The sequence below is a fragment of the Bos indicus genome, chromosome 12, assembly GCF_029378745.1.
Source record: "Bos indicus isolate NIAB-ARS_2022 breed Sahiwal x Tharparkar chromosome 12, NIAB-ARS_B.indTharparkar_mat_pri_1.0, whole genome shotgun sequence".
Taxonomy (NCBI): Eukaryota; Metazoa; Chordata; class Mammalia; order Artiodactyla; family Bovidae; genus Bos; species Bos indicus.
In genome coordinates, this window is record NC_091771.1 from 84,792,504 (window position 1) to 84,812,403 (window position 19,900).

The 19,900-nt window shown below is 43.8% G+C and overlaps 1 non-coding gene across 1 annotated transcript; it reads left to right on the plus strand.

Moving 5' to 3' along the window:
* The first annotated feature begins 16,526 nt into the window (after positions 1–16,526).
* TRNAS-GGA (transfer RNA serine (anticodon GGA)) lies at positions 16,527–16,599 on the plus strand. Its single transcript has one exon. It is a non-coding gene; the product is annotated as a tRNA-Ser (tRNA).
* Positions 16,600–19,900: the final 3,301 nt, after the last annotated feature.

The window sequence follows — 19,900 nt, forward strand, 5'->3', positions numbered from 1 at the left end:
TCAGCCATGTGGTCTCTGCAGTTATTCAGCTCTCCTTGTAGTGGGGCTTTCCTGGTGGCTCAGTGGTAATGAGGCTGCCTGCAGTGTAAGAGACCCAGGTTCAGTCCCTGGGTTTGGAAGGTTCCCCCGGAGGACGGCACGGCAACCCACTCCAGTATTCTTGCCTGGAGAATCCCCATGGACAGAGGAGCCTGGCGGGCTACAGCCCAAAGGGTCGCAAAAGAGTCAGACACAACTGAAGCAACTTGGCATGCACTCTGTGCATCAGAATACTTAGAGAACGTCAGTACATTTGTGTTGAATGAAGAAATCAATTGTGACAACAAGATCAGGGTAAGCCGTGGTTGGCGAGAGGAGCCTCCAGGGGAAAGGACACCTGACGAGTGAGGTTGCTAGAGATCTTCATCAATTACAGAAAATGCAGATGATTGTTCTGGGTGTGGTTGGTCAACCACCACCTGGAGGGCTTTGTTCCATCGCCAATGCCCACACTTTTCAGGAAGTTATAACAGTGTCCAGGGCTTCAAGAGAAGCACAGCCAAGACAGTGAAAGGCAGGAAACTTGACATTTGAGGAAGAGTTGGAAAAACCTAAAGTGGAGGCACTGAGACTTAGCATTGAGGCTTAGCCTAAGAAAGCAGAGATTTAGACTAACATGCTCACAGTCTCCAAATACTTAGAGTTGTCAGATTGGAGGATTAAATTCTCCCCGTTGCTCCAGAAATCAAACCACCTTGTGAAAATTATAGAGGTTGATCTTAGTCCAATAGAAGGGAAGAACTTTCTAGGGACTCGAGTCATCTGAAAACAAGATGAGTTGCCATCTGAAGACATGTGCTTCTCATCACCAGGAGTGTTTCAACTACTTGTCAGGGCCAGCCTGGGAACACTTGGGCAGGAGGTTAAGATCTTCGCCCAACCAACCACCGTTCCCCTAGACTCTGTGATCAGATAATTCTGCAAGGCAGTTGAGGTTATTAGGCAGGGCTCCAGACTAGTCCAGTAGACATGCTCAGAGGAAACAGTTTCAATTAATCATCTTGAATTCAGACAAAGCACAAAAGACGTTGGGGCAAAAAATCTTAGGACAAATAAGGATGATGGATGAAAAGCCACGCTAGAGAGAATATGAAGTCTTTCAAATGTTAGTTATGTGTGTGTGCGCATGCTAAGTCACTTCCGTCATGTCTGACTCTTTGTGACCCCATGGACTGTAGCCTGCCAGGCTCCTCTGTTCATGGGATTCTCCAGGCAAGAACACTGGAGTGGGTAGCCTATCCCTTCTGCAGGGCATCTTCCCAACCTAGGGATCAAATCCATATCTCTTATGTCTTCTGCATTGTCAGACACATTATTTACCATTAGCAGCACCTGGGAAACCCAGGTCTATGTATAGACAAAGAAAAAGGAAAAAGTGAATATTATTGACTTTCCCATCCTGTGTCACAGCCAAAGGAAGAGAAAGGAGAGGCCCTCAGGACATAGGCTTTTGTGACTGGTCTCCAAGGAAGCCTCAGAGAAGGGCCGGAGGTAAGGCCAGGCCAGCCGCCAGGCCCAGATCTGTGTGAGGCACGGGCTCCCAGCCCGGGCTCCCAGCCCAGGCCCCCTGGAACCCAGCTCCGCCTTAAAAGGCCTGCTGTACAGTTTCCATCAATATCCCTGTCTTTGCAGAGATCTTTAAGCTCTTCAGAAGCCTTGCTCTCACTTTCAAACATCAGAACCCCTTCTCCTGATCATATGCTCTTCCAACACCCCAGCAGAGAAGGCTCCTAAATGTCTTGCCTCCAGTTTGCCTTCCTCAATCTATCCAGGCTACTGACACGCTTTTAACACAGCCACGCCATTCGCCAAGCCTCTGCTGTGCAACCCCCTGGATGCTTTGCACGTGCTCTCTTTATTTGAAGCTCTGAGAGCGTCTGACGCTGGCTAAGCCTCTGCCTCTTTACGGACATGCTCTCTTCCTTTTCACTGAGAATTCCTTTTGGAGCTCTGTGTGTCAGACACTAAGTTAGCATGCAGAGACAGCTCTGGAGATGATGTATATTCCCTTCTCCAGGGGATCTTCCCAACCTAGGGATTGAACCCAGGTCTCCCACGTTGCAGGCAGAATCTTTACCAGCTGAGCCACCAGGGAAGCCCAAGAACACTGGAGTGGGTAGCTTATCCTTTCTCCAGGGGATCTTCCTGACCCAGGAAATGAACTGGGGGTCTCATGCGTTGCAGGTGGATTCTTTACCAGCTGAATCCCAGACGTATATATAATGAAATACTACTCACATATATATAATGAAACAGTACTCATAAAAAAGAAGGAGATTTTGCCATTTGCACCAACATAGACAGAACTAGAGGGCATTGTGCTAAGCAAAATAAGACAGAGAAAGACACAGTATGATATTATTTATATATGGACTCTAAAAATGCAAACTATGTAACACAGCATAAAAGAAACTGACTCACAGATACAGAGAACTGGCGGCAATGGTGGGGGTGGGGCTGTAACATAGCGTGGGGGAGGGGAGGCACAAGCCATTGGGTATAAGATGGGCTCAAGAGCATAGTGCGTAACACAACATGGATAATATGGCCCAGATTTTGTAATAACTGTACATGGAAAATAACCTTTAAAAATTGTATACAAATTAAAAACAAAGAGACCAGGAGGCGGTGAATCTGAGACTTGACTCCCAGACCACGGCTTGGTGCCCTGCGAATAAACCCCTACTTCGCTGCAAACAAACACGCAAACAGATGATGTGTGTGGTCTCGGTGCCGAGTTTACGTCTCCGGGACGGTGGGTCCGAGTGCTGTGGGTTGTGTCTCCCAGCTGGGTAACCCACAGAGCTGCTCCCTCTTGCAGGCCAATCACTAGCAGTATTAGTTCCACCTGCCTCCTTCCCTGAGCGCCCCTCCCCCGGCCCCAACTTTGCCATCTGACATATTCACAGGTTTGCCACGTGACCCTGATTCCGCCCATGTCACCATTCATATACGCCATGCAGATCCCCGCACATTCATGCTTTTGCTCCCATCTGGGTTATTTCGTGGGCTCTTGCCCTGTCGGGGGCACCCCTTCTCTGACATTGCCTGCTGCACTCCTCTGCTCCTCTGATTCACCTTCCACATCCCTCACCGTCTTCCCTGTGGGCCCCTCCCTGCGAGCTCTGTAGGTTGGGGTGGACAGTCCAGCTCTCGGTTGAGTCCTCTGTGCTCATGCATCTTGTAGCACCTGTGATGGGTGCTTGACTGGCCATCGCTAGCTGTAGTCTCTATACCCCTTTAACTCTACACCCAGAGTGGCTGGCACAAATCTTCGTTCTTAGTAAGTCCTGGAGTGTTTGGCACAGACCTGGCACTCCAGATTCAGTCCAGACGGAGCATTAAAGCCGTGGGATAGGCTGGACTCCAAGATCTACCATGATCCATCCAGAGGATCTTTGGGTTTTGTGGATGTTGTTGTTTGGCTGCTCAGTCGTGTCTGACTCTTTTGCGACCCCCTGGACTGTACCCTGCCAGGCTCCTCTGTCCATGAGATTTTCCAGGCAAGAATACTGGAGTGGGTTGCCGTTCCCTCCTCCAGGGAATCTTCGTCACCCAGGTTTTATGTGGTGCTAAACCACTTCTCATTTTTCTCCACTTTCTTCTTTGCTTTTTACACAAGCTTACATGTATACAGTCATGATTTTCTTCCTCATATTTCAAGTGATGCTTCTTAAAAAGGAGCCCAAGTTCCCGGATCATCTGTAGATTCCTGGTAGTAACCTAGAAAATATCTAGACGATCCCTTCCTGTTGTCAATATTTCTTCATGTCTAAATGTTGTTGACTGAGTGATACAGACTCTGAGCCTGTAGGACAGAGCTCGTGTATAATGCACTCTGTTTATTTATGAGCCCACCAGGAACAGTCTACAAACCAAGGCTACAATGATTGCCATATATTATTTGTACAAACCAACACATGCCTTTATAATTAGCACATTTGCAGCGAGTTTTGTTATTCGCAAAGATGGCTCCCACTGGAGGCTACTTTCCTAGAAACTAGGTCAGAGAATCAAATATCAGAATATTGGATTCAACATAGGATTTGATTTAGAACCCTTTTCCCTCCTCTCCCCAGTACTGTGGTACTTCACAGAACTTAATTTATTAATAATGTACGAATTAATAAAATTTGAGGAAGTTAAATGGTTAACATTAACTATACTGCTAATTTTATATTCCTCAAAAGATAACCATTTTGCATTGCAGTCCTCACAAAATCTAGCGTATCATAGGAAGTCACTACAAAGCTGCTCATCAACAAGCACAGAATACTGAAGTACAATTCAGAAACTAAATGCAATTATTAGCATCATCTATTTTTAAAGTGGAGCTTCCCAGATGGGTCAGTGGTAAAGAATCCTCCTGCCAATGCAGGAAATATAAGAGACACAGGTTCAATTCTTGAGATGGGAAGTTCCCAGGAGAAGGAAATGGTAACCCACGCCAGTATTCTTGCTTGGAAAATGCCATGGACAGAGAACCCTGGCGGGCTACAGTCCATGGAGTCACAGAGGTGGACACAATTGAGCAACTGAGCACAAACACATATGTTTAAAGTGAATATAGAATTGTGTGCATATTGAAGAAAATCATGAATAATCAGATTATAATAGAATTACCCCTGGAAAGTTTTCCTCAGGGAAAAAGTGTCTTCCAGGGGTAGAGCAATGGGACAGGACTGAAGGATTGAGCTGGGCTAGTACGTTATTTAATAACCAGGGAAGTAGAGAGAAAGAGAGCTAAGGCCACGTGACCACTGTGTCTCTAAGATGGAAGAAGACAAAAGCACAGTAGGTTCAAGGAAGACCAAGCCAACTGAGAAACTCTGGTTAAATGCAATGAGATTATCACTGGAGAGGGAAAAAAAAAAAAAAAAAAGAATGCTGAAGAGTCTTAGGAAACCTGTGGTTTACACCTGATCTTTAATCTTTGCGCAAATGTTCAGTGATCACCTACTATTGCAAACCACTGAGAAATCCATCAGCTTCTTTTAAGGGGAGGCCTTTATTAGATAGGACCCATTTCCTTCTCTGATGCTTAAGGCTTTACACTCCCAGGATAAGCTGTAACTTCTGTATTAGTTAACCGATGCTTAAAAGTTGAATCATAAGACATTACACTTAATGCCATTATCCTTTTCTTTCTATTTCTGGTCTATATTTTTACCTGTTTACACATCTGCTAGCCTCCGGACACTGCCGTCCACTGTAGGAGCTACTCTCAGCTTTGTGCAATCCACAAATATCAGTGTGGTTTCTTTGGTTTGACTCATGTCATTAACAAGAAGGGGAACTGGCACGTGACTTGAAGCACGCGCTCTACTCAAGAAGGAGGCACACACATGTCCAAGGATCTCTGCTGACCTGGCAGGTAAAGTCCTTGAAGATAAGCAGCGATTCCAGTAGCACAAATAAAGGAAAGGCCCAGACAGGCGTGGAAGGAAGGAAGCTCCTGGGCCCGAGCAACCGTCCAGTTACAGAGAGACAGTCACCGATGGATACCCTTTCCTTTCAGAGAGTCTGTTCCCTTCTTCTCGGATAATACTTAATAAGCCAATATAGTTAAAGTTCAATCACCATGTTTCTTCTTTTAAAAGCTATTTATTTTTTTTATTTCTTTGACTGGGCCAGGTCTTAGTTGCCACACACAGGATCTTCAACCTTTGTTGTGGCATGAAGGTTCTAGTTCCCTGATAGAACTTGGGGTAGAACCTGGGGCCCCTGCATTGGGAGCACAGAGTCTTAGCCACTGGACCACCAGCAAAACCACCCAATCAAGATGGAGGGCTAGATATAGATACAGATAAATGATTCATTTAAAACTCAGCATTCAACATTTAAAACTCAATGTTCAAAAAACTAAGGTCATGGCATCCAGTCCTATCACTTCATGGCAAATAGATGGGAAAATAGTGGAAACACTGATAGACTTTATTTTGGGGGGCTCCAAAATCACTGCAGATGGTGACTGCAGCCATGAAATTAAAAGTCGATTGCTCCTTGGAAGAAAAGCTATGACCAACCTAGACAGCATAAAAAGCAGAGACATTACTTTGCAATGAAGGTCCATCTAGTCAAGGCTATGGTTTTTCCAGTAGTCATGTATGGATGTGAGAACTGGACACAAAAAAACCTGAGCACCAAAGAATTGATGCTTTTGAACTCTGGTGTTGGAGAAGACTCTTGAGAGTCCCTTGGACTGCAAGGAGATCCAATCAGTCAATCCTAAAGGAAATCACTGCTGAATATTAATTGGAAGGACTGATGCTGAAACTCTAATATTTTGGCCACCTAATGCAAAGAACTGACTCATTGGAAAAGACCCTGATGCTGGGAAAGATTGAAGGCAGAAGGAGAAGGGGATGACAGAGGATAAAACGGTTGGATGGCATCACCAACTTGATGGACATGAGTTTGAGCAAGCTTTGGGAGTTGGTGATGGATTGGGAAGCCTGCCGTCCGTTGGGATGCAAAGAGTCAGACACGACTGAGCGACTGAACTGAACTGAACTGATAGCTGATTCATGTTGTTGTACAGCAGAAACTAACATAACATTGCAAAACAATTTTCCTCCAATTAAAAAAAAAATTCACCTTGCTTCTTGCTGTTGGCCTGACATTCCTAGGTAGGAATGACTAGGTAGTCATGCACGTCCTTTCCAATATGGGGGAAAAGCTTGAGACTGTATTCTTCTTGTGCAGACCTCAACTTTTCCACAAGCCAAAAGTTCGAATCTCTGTACAGATTAAGAAAACGTTTATCAGCCTGGGATTCCCTGGGTTAACATTAAGCTAGGATGAACTTCATAACCAAGACTTACTATAGAGTGGAGCCCTTGAGAAATTTATGAATTTCTCTCTTTCTCAGCTGTAGATTTAATACTTCGTAACTCAAAAGCTCATCAGTTCAGTTCAGTTCAGTCGCTCAGTCATGTCCGACTCTTTGCGACCCCATGAATTGCAGCACGCCAGGCCTCCCTGTCCATCACCATCTCCCGGAGTTCACTCAGACTCACGTCCATCGAGTCAGTGATACCATCCAGCCATCTCATACTCTGTCGTCCCCTTTTCCTCCTGCCCCCAAAGCTCACAGAAAGGTCTAAAATGAACTTTTTTCCCCTCACAGTTTCTTTAAGCCACAAGAGTTGTGGAGTAGTTCATCTCTAAATTACGACCAGCTATTGAAAGAGATGGCGCACAGAGCTTCAATACTTTAGGTCCACACATTTCCTATTTTTCCCAAAGAGTATCTTAAGGATTTTCTCTCAAAGATCTCCTGAAATCCATCATATGCAAATTGAACACATTATAAATATCCTCTCTGCCTTCAGGCAAGACAACACCTAAACCGTTATTAAAGACCTTCAGTAAAGACTTTGCCATCTCCTGGGTTTCAGTATTTAATAAACCTTCCCATCAGCCAGCTCTTAAGTCTAACTTAAGTCCTGCTTCCTGGCATTTCAGTTGAGAAATATCCTTCTATGAAGGGATTTGAAATTTGGGAAATTACTCATCAGCATAGGTATCACTGCCAGAGATTAACCACACATGGAAATAACTGAAGCCTGATGCTTTTGAAAATAGAAACCCATTATTCACACTTTCTGCAGCCAAAGACAGAGCCACAAGATATTGTGATAACCTATTTGGGGAGCCAGTCTGGCTGTTAGATTCAGCCGTGAGATGAAGCTCCCACCTCCAGACTAACCTCAGTCCAGCCAGCACGATGCAGAGAAGCAGTTTCTACATTACAATACAGAACTCTAGGCTCTTTACTGTCTTTGATACCCTCAGGGTGGTAAGGACCTGCTTACACATCTTTTCAGATGAACACCAGTAGGGATGGTTACTGACCACAGAGTCCCTGCAATTTCCCCTGGGGACCCTTCAGAATTGGAGTGCAGCTCGTCACTTTGCTCCCCCTTCATCTAGAGGACCCTGTGCAAGGAGCATCATTCTGTCTGCTTTCCTGTCCCCTGGTACAGACTAGGTTAGTTCCATCTGATGGTTGCTTTTCATGGTGAGAAAATCCTTATCTGGCCTTCCCCCTGAAATTCTGAAAGACCTAATGTCTGTCAAACTGACTGTGCAGTGTGAACAATTACAAGGGCAAAAACAGCATCTGCAAAGTTGGGTTCTACAGCCGTAATAACATGGGGCATTTTTACATACAGATCTTCTTTCACTTATGATGGGGTTACATCTCGATAAATCCACTGTTAGTTGAAAATATCTTAAGTCAAAAATGCATTGAATACACCTAACCTCACAAAAGTCATAGCTAAGCCCAGTCTATGTTAGACATGTTCAGAACATTTACATTAGCCTATAGTTAGGCAAAATCATCTAAGACGATGGCTATTTTATAACAAAGTGTTGAATATCTTGTGTAAAGTATTGAACAGTGTGTGTGTGTGTGTGTGTGTGTGTGTGTGTGTGCGCGCGCACTCAGTCTCTTAGTCAAGTCCCACTCTTTTGTGACCCCGTGGACTATAGAATACCCAGCTCCTCTGTCCATGGGATTTCCCAGGCAAGAATACTGGAGTGGGTTGCCATTTCCTTCTGCAGGGGATCTTCCTGACCCAAGGATCAAACCCACATCCCCTGGGTCTACCGCCTTGGCAGGTGGATTCTTCACCACCAAGCCACCTGGGAAGCCCATTGAACACTGGACTGAAAGTGAGAAGCCGCAGAGTCGTCAGGATCCAGAATGGTGGTTGGTGTATCAGTTGTTTGCCCTTGTAATCGTGTGCCTTGCCACCTCTCCCCAGCATCACCAAGAGCCTTAAACTTCAGCTGGGGAGAAAATCAAAGTTCAAAATTTGAAGTACGGTTGTTAATGCATGTGTATGGCTTCCACACTATAGGAAAGTCAAAGAATCCCAAGTCAAACCATCATGTCCGGGACCGTCTTTATGGTCCTTTGAAAAGAGAGCTTTTACATATTTCCATGCAACATTGCAAAGAAAATTCAACAAATCCCTTCAGTAGGTGCTAAATACCATCAACATCTGAATCATCTTTAAATCATTTCCTTAACAATAGCTCCATTTTGAATGGTACAAATTACTTGGCTAAAAGAGACGAGGAGAGCGCCAGCATGCTGATAAACTCTCAGACTCAGATGATGTCGGTGTGGCTGTCACTTCAGATACGCTCGGCAAGGGAATGGCGGAGACACCTTGGAAATGCTTCCAGTTGTTTCTCTTGAAAATTTCCAGGACTGCTTACGAACCAGACTTTGCCAGACTGGAAGGGACTACATACTTCTCTAGAGGAACATAGGGTTATTAAGAATGGTCTTCTCCCTGCCCCTCTCCAGTGCTCATCGTCACTGCTGTGGCAGACAGAAGGTTGCTCCCGCAAGGATGTCCTCATCCGAACCTGGGGGCGTGGTACCTTCCAGGCGAAGGAGACTTTGCAGATGTGCTTAAGTGAAGGGTCTCGAGATGAGGAAGTAACCCTGCATTACCTAGGTGGTCCCAACGTCATCACAGAGGCCCTTAGAGGAGAGAACAGGAGATGAAAGTCAGAGATGTGGCCAGAGAAGCAGAGGTCAGACGGATGGGAAGGGGCCACGAGCGAAGGGGTGTGGGCAGCCTTGAAGCTGGAAAAAGCAAAAAAAAAAAAAGACTGATTCTTCTCTTTCAGCCTCCTGAAGGAGCACAGCTCTGCGGACACCTTGATTTTAGCTCACTGAGACGTCTTCCTCCAGCACTGAAGACAGTGGGGTTGTATTTTTGCAGCCACTAAGTTTGTGACAATTTGTAACAGCAGCAATAAGAAGCATCCAATTGGTCTGACGTACAATGTGTTCTTACTTTGTATCACCTGATAAGACACTCACTTTTGGCCATTTTGTCTTTCTTTTCTCCTTTCAATAAGCAAAAAAAAAGAATCAATTATTGAAGGCCTTCCATATGGTCGGTACTCTGTGTGGCAGAAGGATATGTCAAATATGAGACAAGAACTGTTTCAAGGAACTGTTTCAGTTTGAACTTAGGTTGGAAGATAATATATATGTAGCAAGACAACTCTGCAAGAAAAATGGAATAATAAAAGTAGTATTTACATTAAGAAGAGAAGAATATATAAATTCAAGAAAAGAAAAGGAAGGGAAACATACATTGCATTTCTTCTCAGAATTATAATAGTTTGGGGCTTCCCAGGTAGCATTAGTGATAAAGAATCTGTCTGCCAAAGCAGGGGATATAAGGGATGCAGGTTCAATCCCAGGGTGGGGGATATCCCCTGGAGGAAGGCGTGCCAATCCACTCTAGTATTCTTGCTTGGAAAATCCCATGGACAGAGGAATTTGGTGGGCTACAGTTCATAGGGTTGCAAACAGTCCGAAATGACTGAAGCAACTTAGCACGCACCCACATTAACTTTTTTTTTTTAAGAAAACTAATCCTCCCTAATGGCTTATTTTGAAAATCTATGGATCATTTCATGTCATCTTTAGTCATATGATGGAGAAGGAAATGGCAACCCACACCAGTATCCTTGCCTGGAAAATCTCATGGACAGAGGAGCCCGGTGGGCTGCAGTCCATGGGGTCACAAAGAGTCAGGCACGACTGAGCGACTAACACACACACACACTGTTCATAGAAACACAGCAACTAAGCAACAACTGTTCATAGAGTCAAAACATACACCAAAGACTTATACAGACAAGGACTACAAAACTTCCATTTTTAGAGAATGAAAGGTTATCACGTGATCTAGCTTTTCTTTTCCAGTTTTAACTCTCATCCTCTATTTAGCTAACTTGGTGTTCTGAGCTCTTAAGTCTCCCCATATTACCTAAGATGAAAATGTCCCCCTCTTCCTGCACTTCCCTAAACAAGAGGCACTAAAGGGGGGTTTATTCAGTGGCACGTCATCAAATTTTCTAAGGCAGCCATTAAGTTAAAACCTTCCACTTATCCAATAGCTTAGAACTAACTTAGAAAAGAGACCTCCCTCCCCCAAATAACTGGAACACCAGAGTGTAGTTCAGAGCAGATGTTGGCTACCTACAGATCCTGGGCCAAATGCACCATTTTTGTGTATGAAGGCTTATTAGGATGCACGACACCATTTGTTTATGCGCATGATTTCTTCATGCTGCACACACAAGCTTTTTCACAGAGGCAGTATATCGTACGTGAGCACCTATATGGTATTCCCAGTTTTTCCTCACAGCCTATAAAACCTAAAATATTTACAACTGGGCCCTTTACATAAAACACTGGCTGACCCCTGAATTAGAGGATTCACTTTGGAGTCAGACAGACCCACAAATTCTAATTTCACCTCAACCATTTATGAGTTATGTCATTTGGACCAAAGGATTTAATCTCAGTGGACCTCAGTTTTCCTCGTTTGCAACACAGAGGTTTCAGCACCTACCTGAGAGGAGACTGAATTTTTCCAATCCTTAAATATGCAGAAGACTTGATGCTCTTTCTAAATCAGGAGAATTAATTCTTCAGGGTCGTCGAGCTTTGACTATGCCTCTTTCCAATACTCTACTGCAATTTTTGTCATTTCTCTGAGGACACCCTTGGCTGTCACCAGTGAAAAAAGTTAATTGGATTTAGAGTCAAAACATCCTGGTCTGAAACCAGCTCTGTAACTTCCTGTTTTTCTTGTTGTTTAGTTGCTACGTCGTGTCTGTTTCTTTGAGACCCCATGGACTGTAGCCCGCCAGGCTCCTCTGTCCATGGGATTTTTCATGCAAGAATACTGGAATAGGTTGCCATTTCCTCTTCAAGGGGATTTTCTCGATCCAGGGATCAAACTTCTGTGTCTCCTTCATCTCCTGAATTGGCAGGAAGAGTATTTAGCACGGAGCCACCTGGGAGGCCCCTATAGCTTCCTACTATAGTCATTTTAGACAAGTCTCTACATATTCCTAACTTTCCACTTTTCCATCTGCAAAATGAAGCTAAAATACTTAAATCATGGAATTGCTGTAAACATTAAATGAGATAACTTTTATGGAAGCACAAAAAAACATTATTTTGCATGTTTTTTATTAAAATAATTATATGGTAAAAATGAAATGAGGCAAAAATGCAAACATACTCTGCAAATGCTAAAGACAATATAAACATCAGCCATGTGTGGGACTTCCCTGGCAGTCCAGTGGTTAAGACTCCAAGCTTCCAGTGCAAGGGATGTGAGTTCAGCCCTTGGTTAGGGAACTAAAATCCCACACGCTATGTGGTGCAGCCAAAAAAGTATAAAGAATAAACAAACATAATTAAACAGCCATTTGTATGCAGCAATATATGGAGTAAAACTGATCACATTTTAGTGTGACTTGAAAAGTCATATTAAAAGCCATCTAATGGTCATGGCTCATGACAGTATGTCTTATATGAGACAAAACATGGAAGGAAGCCAAATGTTCTTCAACTGGTAAATAGATGAATAATTATGGTATAGCTGTTCTATGGAATACACTTGAATAATATAAAGAATGTGTTATTAAAACATGCAATAACATGGATAAATCTCATAAACATCATGCTTGAATGAATGAAATTAAACACAAAGGGCTATGTGATAATTCACTTTGCATGCCAATTGGGTAGGCCATGGTGCCTAGCTGTTTGGTCAAAAACTCATACATATGTTGCCATGAATGTATTTTTTAGATGTGATTGACACTTAAATCAGTAGTCTTTGAATAAAGCAGATTGCCTTCCACACTATGGGTGGGCAATAGATGGGTGGGTCTCAGCCAATCATTTGAACACCTTAACACAAAAGTCTGAGGTTTCCTGAAAAAAAAGAGAGCTCTGTCTCCAGACTACCTTTGAGCTCAAGACTGTGACATCAGATCTTCAACTTTTGTCAAAACGTCCAGCCTACCCTCCTGCCTTGCACATTTCAGACTTGCCCATCATAATCAAATGAGTCAATTCCTCAAAACAAAGCTCTAGATAGATAGATAGAAGAAAAAAGTTCTATTGCTCCTCTTTCTCTGGCTGCCTATCCTAAAATTCCATTTATATGAAATTATAGAAAAAATAAAACAGTAGCAACAGAAAGCATATCAGTGATTTCCTGGAACTTGGAGCATGAGAAACTCTTTAGGATAATGGAAAAGTTCTAAATATTTATAGTGGTGGTGATTACATGACTGTATAAATTAACAAATTCTATCAAACTGTAGATTGAAGGCAGGAGGAGAAGGGGACGACAGAGGATGAGATGGTTGGATGGCACCACCGACTCAATGGACATGAGTTTGAGCAAGCTCAGGGAGATGGTGATGGACAAGGAGGCCTCGAATGCTGCGGTCTATGGGGTTGCAAAGAGTTGGACATGACTGAGTGACTGAACTGAATTAATTAAACTGTATGTGCTGTGCTTAGTCATTCAGTCATGTCCAACTCTGCGACTCCATGGCCCACCAGGCTCCTCTGTCCATGGGGATTCTCCAGGCAAGAATACTGGAGTAGGTTGCCAAGCCCTCCTCCAGAGGATCTTCCCAACCAACGGATTGAACCCAGGTCTCCCGCATTGCAGGTGGATTCTTTACTATCTGAGCCATCAGGGAAGCCCAAGAATACTGGAGTGGGTAGCCTATCTCTTTTCCAGGGGATCTTCCCGATCCAGGAATTAACCAGGGTCTCCTGCATTGCAAGCGGATTCTTTACCAGCATGTACCTAAAATGAGTGAATTGTATTGTATTTAAAATACAGTTCAATCGAGCTGGGAGGAAAAAGTCAGACTGCAAAGCATATAATAGGCCATAATATGACTGTCTCTTATACATCACGAGTAAACTTAATTAAAAATTACATTTTGTATAACTTCATTTTTTCATGACTAGACTGGGGTTCACTGAATGTGGATTACTGTCTAATACATTGAGATGTTCAAGGTGAGCAAACACTAATACATCTGTCAGGCAGAAGCATGGGTAATTCACATATTCATTATTATGAACAAGTTAATTAAAGTCATAATATTAATAAATTGCATCTACTAAGCCATTATTTTATTCGCTTCTGATTTATATACAGTCTCTCTCTTGAGTAAATGGGAATTTTTATGTGGCAGTAAAAACTTAATAACTAATATATCAATCCACAGTAAACACCATCCAAAGGCAACTGTGATAAACATGAAGCCCCTGCGGTATCAGGGAAGGACAACAGTATCAAAAAGAAAAGCGTTTATTTATGACTTCAGATGTAGCCGGAGCATTATCAGTTCTGATGGGGATCCTTTGATCTCTGGCTCTGAAAGCATTTTACAGCAGTTCAGGAGTTATCATCAAGAAATCACACACTCAGGACAAAGCCCCTGACAAATGTATGGGAGCAGCAAAGAAACAGCTAAAAGCCTTGGCTCCGAAGTTTCACCTCTGCTCACAGCTGCCCCTCTGTCTCAACAACTCCACAATAAACAAACCAGTCTACCTTGGTGCGCTACAGCTTGCCTAGCCATGAGTCCACTCGCAGAATGTCTCAGCGCAGCCATGAAGAGCGATCACCCTATGAATCCAGACACGCCACATCCTTCTGCTACCAAGACAGCTGGGACCATGGTCTAATGTCGATCCTGCGGTTGATTCAGAACACAAGAAAACCCCAGAAATGGAGAACTCTGTGTCTAAAAACGCCTAGCCATGTAGCTTATGGCAGAAAGTCTGTCTTGTCGTTAATGGAATGATGGTGAAAACCCAGGTTTTAGAGACACATTGGAATGTTAATACCAATCGTGACACTTTGGAGCTGTTGAGTCTTAGACAAACTATGGATCTCCCTGAAACTCAGGTTCTTAATTTGTAAAATAAGATTTATACCAACCACACATCACTTTAAAGGTTCAAATCATGTTTGGGAAGGCTCTACTTCTAATTCCCAACTACTGAAAGGTCTCAAAAAAAAATGAGGAACACGACTGTTATGTCTAAAAATCTAAATTGGGGTAGGGGGGAGTGGGGGCAGGTATTTGGTTCCTGAGACAATTGCCATCTCCTCCAATACCGTTGTCCTGGACATTACAGATTCTAATGGGCTTCAGCTGAAGCTGTTTGAACATTCAGCCAGCGTTATGTGAAGATGTGCCTTGTATGGTCTCCACTCTCAAAGGGGATGGACACACGTCTCCTGAAATGCAGGGCTTTCTTTAACATACAACCAAGCATCTGCCTCTCAGCACCAGTCCCCCCAAACTCCAGTCTAACCTTTCACTTTCAAAGACGCCAAATCAATAGATGCCAACTAAACTTGTAACTGGACTTACTTGTAATTCAAAAAAAAAAAAAATACTCGAAAGGGTTGACAGGTGTCAGTAGGTGCTGACTGATTTTTAGGAGATATATTACAAAATGAGGGTGCCAACTTAAACTGTCTCTGCTGATGACCAACAGCAATTTCAATTTCTTAAAATACAACTGCCTCCCTTTCAGACACTGCTGTGATTGTTCAGGGTTTCTCTACACCTCTCTTTTTCTGCAGGTCTTTTCCTCTATTGAATATGTCAAGACTCGCCAATCGGTAAGGGTCATGGCTTTTTCACACTGAAACCCATTTTTAGGAACTACCGCTGTACCATTAGCACCCCTGAAATCTCCATCCTCAGCAGTGATGACTGGTTTGGCAATGTCAGTATAAAGTTTGGCAATTAGGTATAAAGTCAAAGTGAGAGCTGCTCAGTTGTGTCTGACTCTTTGTGACCTCATGGACTGTAGCCCACCAGGCTCTTCTGTCCATGGGATTCTCTAAGCAAGAATACTGGAGTGGGTTGCCATTTCCTCCTCCAAGGGATCTTCCTGACCCAGGGATCAAACCTGCATCTCCTGCATTGGCAGGCAGATTCTTTACCACTGTGCCACCTGGGAAGCCCCTAAAAGTCTGCATAATAGTGCACAAATGTGAAGCTTATTAGCACATATACAGAGAAGGACATGGCACCCCACTCCAGGATTCTTGCCTAGAGAATCCCTGGGACAGAGGAGCCTGGTGGGCTGCTATGCGTAGGGTCTCACAGAGTCGGACATGACTGAAGAGACTTAGCGGCAACAGCACACATACATGTACAGTAAGCTCTTTCAGGGTGAATGTATTATCTTTCTTTGGGTTCTGAGCACTAGCAAAACATCTGGCACAAAATAAGTGCTCAGTTAGTACCTGATTAGAAGATGAGTAAATCCCATGAAAAAGAATGAAATAACGCCATTTGCACCAACATGCATGGACCTGGAGATTAGTGAAGCAAACCGTCACAGAAGCGAGAGACAGACGTATGGTGTTACTTCTGTGTGGAATCTAAAAATGGAGACAAATGAGGCTATTTTCAGAACAGAAATAGACTCACAGACATAGAAAACAAACTAGTGATTAGCAAAGTGGAAGAGGGAGGTGGATAAATTATGAGTTTGGGGTTAAGGATATCCACTATTTTATATATATATATATATATATATATATATATATATATATATATATATATATATAATAGATAAATGGGTTTCCCTGGTGGCTCAGAGGTTAAAGCGTCTGCCTGGAATGCAGGAGACCCAGGTTCAACCCCTGGGTCAGGAAGATCCCCTGAAGAAGGAAATGGCAACCCACTCCAGTACTCTTGCCTGGAGAATCCCATGGAGGGAGGAGCCTGGTAGGCTACAGTCCATGGGGTCACAAAGAGTTGGACACAATTGAGTGACTTCACTTCACTTCAGTAGATAAACAGCAAGGACCTACTGTATAGCACGAAGCACTATATTCAATACCATGTAATCACTTATAAGGGAGAAGAATCTGAAAAAGAATATACGTATCTATATATATATATATATATATGGCTACCCTTGTGGCTCAGCTGCTAAAGAATCTGTCTGCAACATGGGAGATCTAGGTTCAGTCCCTGGGTTGGGAAGATCCCCTGGGTTGGGAAGACCTACTCCAGTATTCTGGCCTGGAGAGTTCCATGGACTGTATTGTCCTTGGGGTTGCAAAGACCAAACACAGCTGAGTGACTTTCACTTTCACGTGTGTGTGTATGGAACTGAATCACTCTGCTGTAGACCTGAAATAGTGTAAATCAACTATGTTAGTGGCTCACTCATGTCTGTTTCTTTGTGACCCCATGGAATGTAGTCTGCCAGGCTCCTCTGTCCATGGAATTCTCCAGGCAAGAGTACTGGAGTGGGTTGCCATTCCCTTCTCTGGGGGATCTTCCTGACTTGGGGATATAACCTGGGTCTCCTGCATTGCAGGCAGTTTCTTTGCCATCTGATCCATCAGGGAAGCCTCTGTAAATCAACTATATTTCAATAAAAAATTTTTTAAAAAGAATGAATGGGCCATGTCTCACACAATATACTGAAGAATGACAGAAACAGAATAGCATCTTTTTTTTCCTTTTCTGTCAAAGGGAAAATGTCTGAGAAGGTGCAGTGGAAGAGCTTCTCAGAACATGAGTACTGTTTAGCTTGGTTCTTCTCTCCTATGAGTCCAATTTCTCTGAAAAACCTCCTTGGGTCAGATAGAAGCACTAAAACCTGTATGTATCTGGGGTCAATAAATTAAGGATCTCTAAGAACAAATTTGGGGGGCTCCAAAGTCACTGTGGATGGTGATTGCAGCCATGAAATTAAAAGACACTCGCTCCTTGGAAGGAAAGTTATGACCAACCTAGATAGCATATTAAAAAGCAGAGACATTACTTTGCCAACAAAGGTCCATCTAGTCAAGGCTATGGTTTTTCCAGTGGTCACATATGGATGTGAGAGTTGGACTGTGAAGAAAGCTGAGTGCTGAAGAATTGATGCTTTTGAACTGTGATGTTGAAGAAGACTCTTGAGAGTCCCTTGGACTGCAAGGAGATTCAACCACTCCATTCTAAAGGAGATTAGTCCTGGGTGTTCTTTGGAAGGACTGATGCTAAAGCTGAAACTCCAATACTTTGGCCACCTGATGTGAAGAGTTGACTCATTGGAAAAGACTCTGATGCTGGGAGGGATTGGGGGTAGGAGGAAAAGGGGATGACAGAGGATGAGATGGCTGGATGGCATCACCAACTTGATGGACATGAGTTTGGGTGAACTCCGGGAGTTGGTGATAGACAGGGAGGCCTGGCCTGCTGCAGTTCATGGGGTTGCAAAGAGTCGGACACAACTGAGCGACTGAACTGAACTGAAGAACAAATAATCAAAAAATAACATTTGACAAATGGGCTGGGTATATATACCTATAGTCTCTCTCTTTGGGACCTTGGAGGCTCAGCTGGTAGAGAATCTGCCTGCAATGCAGGAAATATGGATTTGTCCCTTAGTTTAGGAAGATCCCCTGGAGAAGGGAATGGCTACCCACTCCAGTGTTCTTCCCTGGAGAATCCCATGGACAGAGGAGCCTGGCGGGCTACAGTCCAAGGGGTGGCAAAGAGTTGGACACAACTGAGTGACTAACACTTTCACTTTTACACTTTGGGACCATGAAAAACAGTTGCTTCTGTCTTTGAAATGATGGTGATCTCGGGTGGCCTCAGCCTGCAATGGTTTGGAGCTTGGCTTGGGTTCCCAACCAGAGACTGGGCTTGGTCCTAGCACCCCAGACCTTAGCCACTAGACCAGCGGTCAGTGACAAGGGCCCTGGCCCTTCGGCTTTGCAGGAAAGAATTCTCACAAAGACAGAAAGTAGGGAAACAAGTATAGTATTTATTAAAAGGAAAGAGAGTACAGCACGTGTGGACAGACACACGGGCAGACTCAGGGCGAGACAGCTGCACCCTCATGGCAGTTCCAATTACTTTTATGGGGCATTTCTTCCAGGTTTCCTTTGGCCATTTTGATTCACCTGGTTCACAGTCCATATTTGGTATATCTCAGTATCTTTCCAGGTGTGCAGATGCATTTCTTAGCCAAGATGAATTTTACTCGAAAAGGCATCTGAGTAGGGAAAAGCGCTTGACGTGACTCCCCTTTGGCATCCAAGGAGTCTTTTCCACCCATGTGTGGTCAGGGAGGTCTCCTGAGTTTGGGAATAAGAAATATGTGGTCTGGGAAGAAACCAGTCTCCTTCCTTAATTGTTCTGTTCTTCTAGTCTTGGAGTTTCTGCCCACAGGGAATGAATCTTCAATCACTTTATCCTGGGGGGTGCCCATCTGCCTCCTCCCTCAATGGTATTCATGACTTCCCTTCAAGAAATTATTCAGGGAAGTTTTCTAGAAGTTATTTGTGCAGTGCAATGCATATGTGCTGAAATACTATGAAATTTAGACACAGCTTTATCCATTCAGGGGGTATTTAGGTTGCTTTCATGTCCTACTTGACTTCCCTGATGGCTCAGATGGTAAAGTGTCCACCTACAATGTGGGAGACCTGGGTTCGATCCCTGGGTCAGGAAGATCCCCTGGAGAAGAAAATGGCAACCTGCTCCAGGACTCTTGCCTGGAAAATCCCATGGATGGAGAATCCTGGTGGGCTACAGTCCATGGGGTCGCAAAGAGTCGAATACAAGTCAGCGACTTTACTTACTTACATGTCCTACTGTAAATACTGCTGCACTGAGTTGGGATACATGTGAACTTTTGAATTATGGTTTTCTCATGGTATGTGTCCAGTCATGGGACTGCTGGGTCACGTGGTGGCTTTATTTTTAGTCTTTGAATCAATTTGCAGGGCAGGAATAGAGACACAGATGTAGAGAACTGACTTGTGGACCTGGGGGCCGGGCAGAAGAGGGTGGGGTGGATTGAGAGCATAGCATTGACATATATACACCACCGTGTATAAAACATATAGCTAGAGGGAAGCTTCTGCACAACACAGGGAGCTCAGCTCTGTGCTCTGTGATGACCCAGAGGGGTGGAATGGGAGATGGGGCTGGAGGAAGTCCAGAGGGA